Here is a 14,383-nt window from a genome sequence, read left to right on the forward strand (position 1 = left end):
CAGGCAACTACATGAAGCAATAACTTTTTCAAAGGTGGAAATATTCCTTTGCACTCTACCAATGTACGTTGACTAATGGCAGAGCAATGGAGATGGGGAGGCAGCCATATCTAAAAACTTCACATCACACTAGGTAGCTAGCTCTTAGTAGATACACCAGGTGATAAGGTTTGGCACTGTGTCCCCACCCAAATCTCACTTTGAGTTGTAATAATTCCCAAATGTTATAGAAGGGACCTGGTGGGAAGTAACTGAATCATGGGGGTGGGTTTTTTCCCATGCTGTCCTCATGATGGTGAATAAGTCTCACGAGATCTCATGGTTTTATAAAGGGGATTTCCCCTGCACACGCTCTCTTGCCTGCCCCCATGTAAGACAGGCCTTTGCTCTTCTTTCACCTTCCACCATGAATGTGAGGCCTCCCTAGTCATGTGAAACTGTGAGTCCATTAAACCTCTTTCCTTTATATGTCACTCAGTCTTGAGTATGTCTTTATTAGGCATCATGAGAATGGCCTAATACGTAAGGTTTTCATCAAGATTTAGAAAAAAATAAAAATTAATAAAAATTGGTCTTAAGCCTCCTCCATTATACATTTTCTCCTCTGGTCCTGTTTTAGCTCATCTACCTTTCTCTTTATATAATATACAAGATAAAAATTTTCCCTATAGGCTGATAAAATTCACCTTCTCAAACCCCAGTGCCAGGATCTTCTCTCCAAGATTGATTTTAGTTCCCCAGCTCCTGTACTGTATCACCTGTGCATTGCCAAGTCTTACTTGGAGAATGAAGAAAGAATTTGTAGGGATTGGATTCTGCCCTTCGTGTAAATGTCTCTCTGCTTCTTTCAGTGAGCAAACATTCAAAACATCGTAATACAGAAACCACTCCATTTCCAATGAACATATTCTACTCTATATTTAACAATTTCTAGAATATTTGCATTTGAACAGGTGTTTCTCAATCCTTATAATTCCCTAATTGGTAACAAGCACTGGAACTTTTCACCTGTTTTGCCCACTCCAGCCAAGTCTAAAGAGCAATGCCAACCAATTGAAGGGGACTTCTTAAAATTGAATATCTACTCATGTGACATAGTAACCACAGGCCTATGTACTAGACACATAATAGAAATAAAAGATTACTCTTAAGTCTCAAAAATATTAAATATAAAGGACAGGAAGAGATAACTGCAATGTACATGAGCTTTGAGTCAGATGAAATCATGTTTGAATTATACATCAAGACGTACTAGTTTTGTGTCCATAAGCACATTCTTGACCTTACAAAGCCACAACTTTGGAATGGGATAAAACATGCAGATTTATTACAAACATATATGAAAAATCAAATAGCTGGGTGGTTGAAATATAGTATATATTTAGTGAACATTCATTTCTCTTTCCTTTTCTTTCTATTTTATCTAGAAAGGAAGAAGCTTGTATAACTTATTATACCAAGAAGAGCAAAGGCTCAACTTAAGAATAAACTTTGATAGCAAGAGATAGCTCTAACAAATTGTCAATCCCTATTTCTTTACCATTTTTCTCCCTAGATTTTACAGATGTTACTTTTTCACATAAAGCTTAACAAGGGACTCAAGTGCAGTTTATTTTTCCCCATTTTTCTATGTCTTTCTGGTCAATAATTTCCCTAATATCAAGTGCAGCTTTCTCTCCAGACAGGCTAGCAGAGTCAATGTCTCAATATTACTTTGGTTCTCTCCTGAATTTTTGCAAGGGCATGCATGGGCCAATAGCCAGCAGCCACCCCTGAAAAGCTCAGGTGAGTAATGAGGCTCAGAGTTACAGATCAGAGGCTGTGCTGTCAGGAGGAACAGACCTTTACTGGCACCGCAGGAGCCCTCTGCAGTCAGTTGTAGAAATGCCATGGGTACCATTTTCTTATGTTAAGGACTACTAACTTTTATTTCAAATTCCAGCAGTAAGAAAATGCATTTTAAAGTTAAGAGTAACCCTGAATGAAGTGTTTTTTTTCTTTTCTTCGTAAGCTGTACTTTTGATCACATTCAGTCAGTCACACGTTAAGCCCAGTAGCCTCAAAGGAATACTTCCATTGCTGAAGTCCTGTCTCCACGGCTCTGGACATAAGATAGAGTAGGAAAGAGTGTGAGTAAAGATACAGGTGGATGCCTCCTTTGTGCACTGTGATAGGCACTGGAATAAATCCAGCTTTCCTCCACGAGCTGCCTGAAAAATGAGAGACGGATAGAGTCTAACAAACATTATCACGCAAGATGTCGAGTGCAATATTTGAGATGTGGGGTGTCAGTGAAAGCTCTACTCACTATTCAAGTTTTGGGAACTGCCTTGAAGAGTGATTAGGAGCTTTCCATCTTAAGAAAAGAGGTGGCATATAACAAAAGGAAAATCATGTCTATGGAAGAATAAAACAAAAAAAAATTGAAGATTTAAAGAACTGGAATAAATCAGCTGTCACTACAATAGAGGACGAAACTATGTAGAATGGGATGGAAAGATAAGGGACAAAATATAACAATATAAAACATTCCCACTAAAGAACAGTTTATAGCCTTATATAAAACTTACCGATTTCCTATAGAAAACAAAGCATGGGAGTAATAAGAATATATTTAGCAATATAATGGATAACTTTAACTGCAATGTGGAAGATTTGATATTAAAAGCAGAATCAGTCATGAGTGAAAAGCAGAATCATTCATGAGTGTTTGTGGTAGTCTAAGAACAATATGGTGAAGATTTACATCAAACCAGTGGTTCTCAACTGAGAGAGATCCCTCTCACCTATACACAGGGGAAGTCTGGCAATGTCTGGAGACATTTTTGCTTGTCACACCTGGAAAACTGATTCCAGAATCTAGATAGAGGCCGGGAGTGCTGCTAAACATTCTGCTTTCCCAACAAAAAAGTAACTCATTCAAAATGTCAATAGTGCCTAGTAGAGAAAGCTTTGTCTGGACAAAGTCTATGACAGAAGAGACAGAGAAGAAGACTGAATTTGATGAACAATTTTAAAGAAATTTGAAGATTAATATAGAATGTAAGGAAAAGGAAAAAGTTAAGGATCTCTAAAAATTTGTTAACATAGAGGCTCTTAACAAATAAGATCATTTTGAATATAATAAAACAGGACGACATTATATTATCCAATCAGGGTCTCCAGTAGTTTGTCACCTAGAAGAGATTGAAGGCTACAAATAGATTTTTGAGTCAATGTCTTTTAAGTTAGAGTTGAGACCAGGGAATGAATGAGATATTTAAAGAAGAGCATATAGGGTTTGTAATCAGAGATATGCATCAGAAACATCTGGTCCCACTCTGGGATATTTTAAATTGGTAGATTGAAAGTAAGTTCCAAGAATATGTCTCTTTAAATATACTTTCTGAAAGGATAAGCAATACGTGTTTAATGGCTCTCTCTATTGGGCGAAGAAGTAGTATAGAGGAATGCTTAGCCTGTGATGATAACTAGTTTTATATCATTCCGTTGAGATTCATAAAAATATTTTTATATAATTACAAAAACAAAATATAGTATTTTCTAAAAATGTAAGGACAAGTTCAACAATACACCTACCTATTTTTTGAGTAGGTGGCATGAAAGAGAATCCATTCCAAGTGACTATACCATGTATGAATATAACTATATGTACCCAGTGGAACTGTGGCTTTGGTAATCATATTGGTGATCATAGTGCTACTCTGAGACTGATGTATATGCATTAGAAGCTAATGTAAATACATAATTATTCTTATGTCTGGGACTTGGGAAATGTAAAAATATGGGACATAGATAAATAATTTGTCAGTTAAGTAAAAATTCTATCTCAGTTATGATGTATTTAGCCTTAAAAAATTACATATTTTCTAACTTTGTTGAAAATTAAAACAAACAAAAAGAAAAAAACCAGCAGCAATTAGCATTCCCAGTATCAAATTATTGATGTCTCAATACCATTTACCAAGAAAAGGAAATAAGACCCCCTGGAAAAAAAGGACTGAATCCAACTCTGTTTCTTAATCCCACTTTCTAGAAGATAAACACAAAACAATATAAACATAACACCTTAGATGTTATCTGAGAATGATAGGGCACCAATGTATTATTTTAGAAATTTATAACAAAGGGAAAGAGATCATAAATCAGACATTTAACCTTACCTGTCCCCTATGTGTTGTACCTCAGAATGACAAATTAGCTGGATGAAGGGATTTCCTTTAAAAGAAGTAGTCCAGCCAATAAAGGAAGAAGGGAAGTTAGAATTAGACTATCATCATTTTGTAACTCTTACTGATGTAATGAATCTAGGCAATTATCTTTAGTTACTGCTAACATCACCAAAAGGAAAACCGCCAAACATGACATACCTTCTGCCCTCCAAAATCTCAAACTTGAAACTGTTGGAGCATCTAGATTTATTTTCAAAAACACAGGAAACAAAATAATGTATAAAATAACATCTTGGGAAAATAATCAGCAAAATCCAATCTGTGGGAAACAAGATAAACAACCCAGTTTCATCAACAACTTAATAATAAAGGGGCAGGGAAAGAGAGAGAGAGAGACACAGAGAGTGAGTAGAGGGGAGAGAGAGAGAAAATATCTTTTTTTGTGTGTGTGTGAGATGAAGTTTAGCTCTTGTTGCCCAGGCTGGAGTGCAGTGGCGGGATCTCGGTCCACTGCAACCTCTGCCTCTCGGATTCAAATGATTCTCCTGCCTCAGCCTCCCAAATAGCTGGGATTACAGGTGCCTGCCACCACACCCATGGCTCAAGCCTACAATCCCAGCACTTTGGGAGGCCGAGGCGGGTGGATCACCGGAGGTCAGGAGTTTGAGACCAGCCTGGCCAACATGGTGAAACCCCATCTATACTAAAAAAATATAGTTAAAAAATTATTAAAAACACATAAGGGATATCAACCACCAACTAGAATATAAAGTTTTTATTCTAATTGTTATCCAGTCAAGTGAGCTATAAAATAATAGTTTATAATACAGTCAAGTTAATTGTAAAACTAGTTGATAATATCAAAGAGTTAATGCTAAATTTAGGTGTGATAATGATACATGATTACATTTAAAATTTTCCTTTTCTAAAGTATTACTAGATATATATTTTTTGGATGACACAATCCTGAAATATATGAGATATTTGGGAAGTGAAAAGTGAGTTGAAGTTTAGAAGAAACAAGATTCGCCATAAATTGAATTATGGGAACAGCGTGATGGCAGAGCAGGGCTCATTTTAGTATTGTTTAATACTTTTGTATATGCTTGAAACTTCTCAATACTTTTCTAAAGCTTCTCAAGTGATTATATTTTTGCAAGCGACTACTGGTGCATAGTAAGAACACAAAGATGTAAGAACATGGATTTGAAGAATTTGCTGTGGCAGGATTAACATCAGTAGCTGACTTTAAGCGTGACCTTGAGTGCAATTCCAGGAGGTGCTGGGGGAGGCTCTGAAAAGATAGAGCTCCAGTATCTGCTCACACCAGAGTTAAAAGCAGACTTATCCAGACAATTTGGTTACTTATTTCATTATTAAAGAAATTACTGTTTGTGTGTACCTATGTTGGTGTGTGTGTGCATGTGTATATCTGTTGGGATTCTTGGGGGATTAACTCCCCTTAAATACCAAAATCCACAGACACTCAAGTCCCTTATATAAAATGATATAGTATATGCATATAACCTATGCACATCCTTCTGCATACCTAATACAATGTAAATGCCTTGGAAATAGTTGTTATACTGTATTGTTTAGGGAATAATGGCAAGAGAAAATCTATACATGTTAGGAAGATGAAACCATCTATTTTTCCCCTGAATACTTCTGATCTTTGATTGGTTGAATCCACAGATATGGAACCCACAGATAAGGAAGGCCAGCATATGTGGTATGTTGTCTTTATTTGATTCTCTTCAGGTTCTTAAAGATCTTTGAAGGGCTTTTTAACATATTTATTTTATAAACCCTTTCATAATTCCCCTCATTTCCCTCTTCTCATTCCACCAATTGATACAATACTACGTAATTAAATAACTGATTAAATGAGACTTGGTGGGCTTAATTAAACTAGGCTGGATTGGAGATACACAGGCACACATATGAAATCAAAGAACGTGGGTCCTGGACACAGGACCACAGGAAGGATGGAAAGATTCTTCTGGAATTCAAGGACATGTAGAGGGTTGCAAAACCTTGATTCAATTATATTTTAAGACTCTCATCTCCATAACTCTATTCAGGGCCCTAAAAGAATTTTTTTTATAAAGATGGTTAAATATTATCATGAAGCTCCATCTTAACAAGAAAATAATTCTCAACAGAAGAGTCTTCTAGGCTTATGCAGAAAGGAAGCGGTATGTGTAGAAAATGCTACCAGGGTTTTAAGTCCTAAGGACATGTGTCTAAGCTTCAATGTCTCTTTAGGATCAAGCAATGATACTCCTTGTTTCCAATCCTCCCAACTCACTCCCCTCACTCCTACCAGTAGCATATCTGATGCCTCTTTATCATTTAAAGTCAAAAACCATCATAGGACCTACCAAAACCCTGGCCATTACAATATTTTTTCATATAATGGGTGCCACTCTTTCCAGACACCATAGAGAGGTTTATTCTGATTTGGTTCACCTTGATGCTAGCAACTGGAAAACTGCTATTGGTAAACGTGGGTGTTTATAAATAGGTGGTTTAGAAAATAAACCCAGATTACATCTGGCCATTTAAAATGTCCACTCTATGGCAAGATCCCTCTCCTGAATTGGGCCTCTCTAACTGTCCCTATGAAGCACTGTCCAATGTGTCTGATACTTCCAGTTTCTATGGACAGCATGTAGAATAACCTATTTGGCAAAACAGCTTAAGAGTGGAAACATCAATGTGATTTGTGGCCTGGTGAGATAACTTCTCCTCTTCTGTACCCCATCTTTCTTTTTCTTTAAACCTCCAGGAAGTGTCATTAATTTAGGGCTAAATCCACAGCAAGCCAGTTTTATTTCTGAGTCCCAGTTTCCAAGTTGATCAAATACAAATGCAATTGCTGAACAACCTGATAAGACTGTGAGACATTTTAAGAATCATTTGAAATAACTATCCATTTAACAATATGGCAGAGATAAATAGAAAACAAAAATATGAAATATTAATGATGTTGCCAGTTGACCCAGCTTGTCTAATTTTTAGTTCCTTAGTGCAGGCTTCTCTGAACCCCACTGTGTAATAAATATTTACAGCGTTGGGCTTCATTGTGTACATTGTCCTAAGTGTGTGCCCTCAACTTAACAGTTCTGAATCAGTAAGTCTGCCCCATTCTCTCCTAAACAGATGATAACCTGTACATTACTTAACGCTATGCTTTTCAGGACCCAAGAGTCTATTTAAACACACACTAAATACTGGATGTCTCAATAAAGATGTCTTGAATTACCTGGAATAATTGAACCTTCCAGAAGATGCTAGATTTTTTCCACATGGCATTGAAGTCTATGGTATAACAGTCACCTCATTTGACGGAGGCATCGTGTGACCAGGGACAAATGGTGTATAAAACAGAAAGGTTAAGGGTTGTCAGATCCTGACTGTGCCCATTGTATTTCAGTAATTGCCACTTGGTATTTGATTTAATGGAAGCTGAGGAATAAAAAAATGTTTCTCTAGACATAGCTGTGATGCTAATTTTTACTATACCATTCTCTGTCTTCCTAAATTACATTTGGAAACCTCTGTTTTCTATTATAGTTTCCCTCTCCCGGCTTTCTGCACACATTCTCCAATCTCTCAGTGGCCTCATTAAATACAACTACTGTACACTGTAAATTATAGGGTGTCTGGTTAACTAGTTTGTCCTGCTCTGAACTAAAGAGGCAAATTCCATTGTATATATAGGGCAAAATATGTGCCTACCATCCTTACTTGTTAGGCTATTCAGTCTTCTTTTAGATCATTTATTGATGAAATTTTTTAACTCCAATTATATGTGTCTTGGAGGGATCCTATGTATGTGCATTTAGAAACACCTTGTTCTATTTCTTCAAATTTGAGCTAGGAAAAGGTGCTCTTTGCTTCTTTAAAATACCCATTGATAATAATAAAGTCAGAGAGTCTGGAAGGAGCTATTTTCATCACATTCAGCTCTTCAAGTTATACAAGCCTCCACAGGTAACACTAGTGAAAAATAATCATTAGAGACATCCTATGGGAACTGAAATTCCAAAGCAGGGGCTAATTAGTCATCCTTAGAGTATTACCTATTGTTCTGTTGCTAACTTGGTCTTGGAGAGATTCCAAAACTTGAAGATCCAGAATACAAATTTATTCTCTTAGTAATATTTACAGTAATTATAGTCCATGCCACAGTTAGATGTTAACTATGTTCTTCCCTGACTGTAAAGTCCGTGTGTGTGTGTGTGTGTGTAATTGAATAAAGGCAAAGAAGAAAAAAATAAAAAAACAAAAAACAAAAAACCCTGACTGTATCTGTAATCTCATACCAAATGCCCTTTTGAGATTCTTAACACCAAATTAAATCTTCTGTTCCCTATTTTCTTGATCTAACTGGGACCAGCAGCCAAAGGCGATGAAAATCTACAAGATAAATTATTCTGGTTTCCAATGAGGTTGTGGATACTACAAGACTTACAAGAGAGACAGGCCCTGCATACCACAAGTTCTGAAGAACATCAAAGCATTAGGGCTTTCTCAGAAAATCTGGAAGTCCCTAGATTACCATTTGAATGCCTATTCAATCACTTCAAATCCTTGAAAAGGCAACGTTGAAGGAGGGTGAAGGAGGTTAATAATTAATAATGTAGTACAGAGCTTCAACTGGAGCGATTTAAGCATTTAATAAACCAACACACAGCTAAAGCTAGCTCATTAGAAATAGGGACAACTGAAAATTGAAGAAAAAAGTTAGAGCAACGTGGTTTTTTTTTGGCTACACCAGTCAGAAGTGTCTTCAATAGCAGTGAGAATAGATAGCTGTCTTTGAGTATAATTTGAGAGGAAGTTGGAAAGCTACAGAGCTCCAAAATAGCTCTACTATGAACTTACCACTTATGCCAAATTCTGAGATTTAACACATTTTGAAAGAAGCAGCCTGTAACATTTATTCCAGGTGAATTTATCAAGTCCTATTGAAACCAAAAGTATTTGGGAAAGAGTGGAAATATTTTGAACACCTAAACAGGAGTTGAAAAAAGAGAGAAAGAGAGCAATCAAGAAGATGTGATTGGCAATTCACATCAAGTAAAACAATATAGGCTGGATTAGGAGACTTAGCAACCATCAAAACTACAAAGATCCTGGCACCAGTATTATATGTAATTCCCCCCCCCCCCCAAAAAAAAACAACTATTAAATAGATCAAGGAAGTTCCAAATGCCGAGAATGTTCCATTTCATATTTTGAACTAATTCATTGAGCTGACTATATTGTGTCCTCTGCCCATGCTTTGCCTTCCAATCAGGTATTCCCAAACAGGCTGGATATTTTGATGAATGAACTGCACTGAAAGGGATCATGGACAAATCCTGAACATTTCCTGCTTTACAATTTTGCCAGCAGACTCCAGTTTCAGGTAAAAAGAGACTCCTAGTAATATAGAGACCACAAACATGTAAAGGTACTGCAAAAGCAAGCAAGCAAACAAACAAAAACCAGAAAGTTTTGTCTTTACCTGATGTAAGAGGTATCAGATGAAGTCCTAGGCCTCAGTCTCCCCATCCTTCTATATTATGTATCGGACATTCTATGAGCCCCTACCAATGGAGATATTAGGCAGACATGGGTAATATTAATGAGGACAGGAAGAGTTTGACTATTGAGAAGCCTTGGTGTATTAGTCCATTTACATGCTGCTGATAAAGATACACTCGAGACTGTGCAATTTATAAAGAAAAAGAGGTTTAATGGACTCACAGTTCCACGTGGCTAGGTAGGTCTCATAATCATGGCAGAAGGTGAAAGCCCCATCTTACATGGCAGCAGGTAACAGAGAGAATGAGAACCAAGTGAGAGGGGTTTCCCCTTATGAAACCATCAGATCTCCTGAGTCTTATTCAATACCACGAGAACAGTACGGGGGAATGATTCAATTCATGATTCAATTATCTGCTACCAGGTCCCTCCCACAACATATGGGAATTAGGGGAGCAACAATGCAAGATGAGATTTGGGTGGGGACACAACCAAACCACATCAGTTGCTGAACTCCAATTACAAACCTTACACCTCCTCAGAACCAATAATCCCCAAACTTGCCTAGACCTCATAATCACTCAAGAGAGCTCTGCTCTGGATCTGTCAAGTCAGAATTTCCTCCACAGAAGATCTGGTCAGGCTCTTTTTAATACATTCTTCAGAGGATTCTTCTGCTCTCAGCCGGGCACTTTCCTGTGGCCTGACAGTTGGGAGCCACTGTTCTTTATTCTGTGGTTTGTTCTGGACCTTTTATGTTTCAAGTCATAAATCATATTCCCAAGAGCAATTTCAGCAACTTTTAGACTCTATTCTTTCATTTCTTTTAAATTCTCATTTCCTCAATGCCCTTTGCCTGTCGTAGGGATCTTATTCCCAACCCACATACATTTTCTGTGGCTTTCAAGTGTATTTTATAAAAAGGACTCCATACGTGCTAGTTAACAGAAGCTGAATCCCCCAGCAGCGCCACAAATGCCTCTGTGGTGAAGTAACTCAGCCCATGGGGTTACTGGTACCGAGTTTTAAACAGAAGGTCAAATATCACGTCAGAAAATCAGAAGCTAGTGATATCTGTTTGTGAGATTCATGACAGAACAGTAAAAATAAAGTACTGGGTAAGGAGATCTAGGCTCCAGTTCAAGCTTTTGTACTGATTTGTTGAACAACTTGAGCAAGTTATTTAATCTCTCAGATTCTGAATTTCTTCATTTGCCATTTGAGAGCTTTCTCATTTGCTTTATCTGCATCTAAGGGGTCCTTGAGGGTCAAATTAGTAGAAAGTGCTTCGCAATTGTAACGTACTGTTAGTAATCCAAGAAACACCTCCTAAGATCTGCTTTTTTAACCTTTAGATCAAAATTTTGTCTGTTACTTTACCATCTTCTAACTCTCAGTGCTCCTTCTCATAAGTGGAGATGGAGAAAGATCTGCCATGCCAGAGAATTTTGTTATCCTTAAGAATCTGAGTAATGGAAAGGAAATAACACAGTTTCTAAGTTTTTTCTCCTTGTATTAGTTTCCTAGGACTATTGCTATAAATGAGCACAAACAAATGGCTAAAAACAACAGAAATATATTCTCTTACAGTGCTGGAAGACAGCAGTTTAAAATATGGGTGGGTGTTGTCCCAGTTGCACTCCCTCCAAAGCTGCTTAGGTAAAATCTTTCCTTTTCTCTTCGAGTTTGTGGCAGTTGCCAGCAATGCTTTGGGTTCTTTGGTTTGGGGCGCAGCTTAACTCAAATTTCTGCCCTCATCTTTACATGACTGTCTTCTCTCTATGTATATTTGTATCCACATTCCTCTTCTCTTATAAAGATACCGGTAATTGGATTAGGATTGGTCTTAATCCCTTGTAACTTCACCTCAACTTGATTACATCAGCAAAACTCCTACTCTGAAATGAAGTTATGAAGCAGGAGAATAGGGTCTGGAAGCAGGGAACCTAAAGGCTTCCGGAACTAAATCAAAGGGAAAAACCCCAACTTCATAAGACCAAGTAAGTGACTTTGCAACTCCAGCTATGATGGGAAACATCCTCTTCATTTGCATAGGATGTACAACAAGTAAATAACTTGTAACCTCACTTCATCCACTTCATTTGCATAGGCTATATGCCAAGTAAATAATTTCATAACTTTACTTCAGCCTCTTCATTTACACTCGGATGTACACCAAGTAACCAATGTGAAACCTGTAGAGGGCATTTAAAACCCAGAAAATTCTGTATCTGACTCTTGAGCCACTTGCCTGGACCCACTCCCACGCCGTGGAGTGTGTTTTCCTTTTTCAATAAATCTCTGCTTTCGTTACCCCATTGTTTACTTGCTTTGTCTGTGCATTTTGTCAAATTCTTTGTTCAAAATATCAAGAATCTGGACGTCATCCACTGCTAGCAGTTATCCAAGCAGATTTCGGGTGGACATGCTTTCGAGAGACCGTTAAACCCAGTACACTTCTGTGGATTTTTTTCTCTCTCTCTTCTTGAGCCTCCTTTATAACTGATTTTTCAAATCAAAACTTTGAATTTCTTATCAGAAATTATACAAATTAGGAAGAATCCTGCCTCTTTTATTTTAGTATGAAAATGAATCATGGCAGAAAACTAGAATTAGAGGGTTACAATCTACATTATAAGAAGAAATCAGTTTCTATTGGAGGGGATGGAAAGGCCTTAGTACTACTGAAAGGGGTGTGGAAACACAACTGTTGAAACTTCAATCCATGGGAACTAGGGGATATTTTATACCTGCATTAAAATATTTGAATAAAGATTACAAGACAAAGTGGAATTACAAAGTTATTTGGTGAATGTCACCCATGGGGATAGGAAAGCTAAATCAACTCATCTGAAAATAAAACTATTTATCAATAAAACCATTTTTATAGTGCTAACAAATATATATTATAATTTTAGATAATATATCAATAATATAGTATATATTAAGACACATAATTATAACATATTAATATAATTCCAATATTAATATATAAATATCTATAATTATTTATATATAATTACTGTGATGGTACATGTGTATATATTTTATATTTAAATAGATATTTAAAATGTATATAATATACGTATATAAGTATATATTTAATATATGTATGTATATATATCAAATTACCTTAAGTTCATTTTTTTTTTTTTCTTATATGCAGAACCGTAACCTGATTTCTGGGGGAAATTTAGTGGAAAAAGAAAGGTTATGGCTCTATAAACTTCACATTCAAACATTAAAACATTTCATCAAAGGTTGTTAATTGCGTAAAATGTAAGCATTTAAACTTGATTACAAAAAATGAGTCTGAATCTATGCTACTCTTCTTTCTTGTCTTACGCAGTGAAGTTCGGAGCTGAGTTTAATTGTGCTAAAACCATACTCTTTTTCTGTTTTGTTTTGTTTTTTGAGACAGAGCTTCGCTCTTATTGCCCAGGCTGGAATGCAATGTTGTGACCTGGGCTAACTGCAACCTCCACCTTCCAGGTTCAAACAGTTCTTCTGCCTCAGTCTCTGGAGTAGCTGGGATTACAGGCACCTGCCTCCACTCCTGGCTAATTTTGTGTATTTTTAGTAGAGATGACGTTTCATCATGTTGGCCAGACTGGTCTGAAACTCCTGACCTCAGGTGATCTGCCCGCCTCAGCCTCCCAAAGTGCTGGAATGCTAAAACCATATTCTTGATGACAATATAATGGCAGAGTTTAATGTACATTGGAGTTCTCCTCCTTACCTATAGCTTTTTACTTTCAATTCCTGGAGTTTTAACAAGTGTGTGGTATATATTTCTTATTTCATTGCAAAATACGCTATAACAGGTAGAAGAAGTTGGTGGTATGAAGTATTAGGTTGAGCTACTTGAAATTGATTACATTCAACATTTTTTTACCCACCAGAAAGTTAAATTCATATTGTTCAAATCAATATAAATAAATAAATAAACTAAAACAAGAAAATAATAACTGTCAGGGGAAATTCACCACAAACAAGTTTGCCACATGTCCTTTTCTGATAGAATACTAGAGTGTTTTATTAATATGTGGAAAAGGCATTCAGCATTAGTTCATTTATGGAATATTTAATGAGTATTTTTAATGTGCAGAACACCAGGAGATATGCCAATAGAACATGTAAAACAGGTGTTTATGCCCTCAAATAACTTGGAATCCAATTGGAGTGAAAGCCAACATAGCCAAAAAATTGTTTTAACATTCAAATGACATTTACAGAACCTTTAGGATGCTGCAAGTGCTGTGCTAGGCTCTGAGAAGCAATAGTGAGCAAAACATAAAGCATGATCCCTGTTCTCATATTCTGGAGGTTCAGAATGACCTTAGTCACGTAAACTCAGATTTTATCTACCAAGACCAATACTTCAAAAAAAAAAAAAAAAAAAATGCAGTGTTAAAGGAACTTATAATAAAAAAAATCTGATACAATTTTTTGGACTTCAGCAAACTAAAGGTTGGGTAAAAATTAACTAGATTAAACTGTGTGAGTGTGTTATGGATATGGACAGGAGGCAGAGAAATACTGGGTGGAAGAGGGTGGGGTACCTGGTGAGGGCTCCACCCTCAAGCCTGGACCTGCTGCCCAAAGTGAGAACTAGCCCTGTTTTCCCACTCAAATGCTGCCTTTTGGCTGACCCCGCCCCCTATCCTGTGCCC

The sequence above is a fragment of the Piliocolobus tephrosceles genome, chromosome 6, assembly GCF_002776525.5.
Source record: "Piliocolobus tephrosceles isolate RC106 chromosome 6, ASM277652v3, whole genome shotgun sequence".
In the NCBI taxonomy this organism is placed as follows: domain Eukaryota; kingdom Metazoa; phylum Chordata; class Mammalia; order Primates; family Cercopithecidae; genus Piliocolobus; species Piliocolobus tephrosceles.